Source organism: Marmota flaviventris, chromosome X (genome assembly GCF_047511675.1).
Source record: "Marmota flaviventris isolate mMarFla1 chromosome X, mMarFla1.hap1, whole genome shotgun sequence".
Lineage (NCBI taxonomy): Eukaryota > Metazoa > Chordata > Mammalia > Rodentia > Sciuridae > Marmota > Marmota flaviventris.
In genome coordinates this window covers 109,591,059-109,592,549 of record NC_092518.1, presented here as the reverse complement: position 1 = coordinate 109,592,549, position 1,491 = coordinate 109,591,059, and positions in this window count along the sequence as shown.

Sequence of the window (1,491 nt, the reverse complement as noted above, 5' to 3'; positions counted from 1 at the left end):
CCCCTCCCCTTCCCTCTCATCTTCCCTCTCTACCCCATCTGCTGTTGTTTAATTCTCTCCCTTGTTTTTTTTTTCCCCCTTTGCCCTCACAAACTCTTATATGTAATTTTGTGTAACAATGAGGGTCTCCTTCCATTTCCATAGTTTCCCTTCTCTCTCCCTTTCTCTCCTAAGCTCAAATACAAATGAAATTGTCCTTAAGTAGTAAACTCTCTTAATACATACAAAATGTATAAAGTTTTAAAATTTATAAAATGTATATCTTTATATAAAATTTAATCCTCCAAAAATAAGGGTAGGCACAATTCTTCAGGGAAATGCTCATTATAAATATGATTCTTCCCCTCTACAGCAGTTTCTTGCAGTAAACTCTGATATGTTAACTTAGAATTAGGAGTAGACAGCTTTTTAACTTTTGAAATCCTATATTTTAAAAATGGAGATCATATCTTTTAAATGTCATTAGGTATAAGAATCTTGCTTTTTAACAAAATCCATTAAATATAGGTTATAATATCCACTTCAAAAATCAGATTTATCATGACTACTGAAAAATCATATTCTCCTCTCAACTTTGATCAGAAATCAAGATTTTTAAAAGAAATGTTTTTGTAGTGAACTAGAGGAGATAGAATAAATAGTAAAATTGGTGACAGTTGAAATTAGTTGACTCCACAGCAAAATCAAGTGGCTATTCAGTTTGCCATTCAATCTTTAGTTGCATTTTAAGAATAAAAGGTACAACTATTTCACACTTTCAATATATGTTTCAGAAGATAAATACATGGATTGGAGTAAAACCTTCCTCAAATATCCTATCACAACTTAAACAAACACCTCTGTTTCTCTAGACCATGTAATATATTCATTATTATTTCAATATAAACTTTCCAATTCCCTTCATTCCACACCATAATAAAAACATATTAAAACATACATTAGTATAAGTAGTAACTGCTCATAGACAAAGATGTACATACACTGAAGATGAAAGAATGGGAAAAGATATACCTTGGAAATGTTAGCTGACAGCAAGCAGGGGTAGCTATTCTCATATAAGATAAAGGGAATTTCAAGCCAAAATTAATCAGAAGAGAAAAAGTAGATCACTTCATACAGGTAAAGGGAATCATAAAATGACAAGATATAATGATTTCAAATATTTATGTTCAAACAATGGTGTATTGTATACATAAAACAAACCATTCTCAATATAAAAATGAAACAGGCTGAGTGATTTCAAGACAACCTCTCACCACTAGATAAAGGTCATTCAGGCATAAAGTAAAAATTCTTCAGAAGTAACATTATTAATCAACTGGACATAACAAACATCTATAAAGTATTTAATCCATTAATAACTGAAGTAACATTCTTCTCAGCAGCATATTAAACATTTTCTAAAGTAGATACTATTTTATGTCACAAAACAAATCTTAGCAAATAAAAAATAGACATAATTCCTGGAATTCTCTCAGATTATAATGGAAC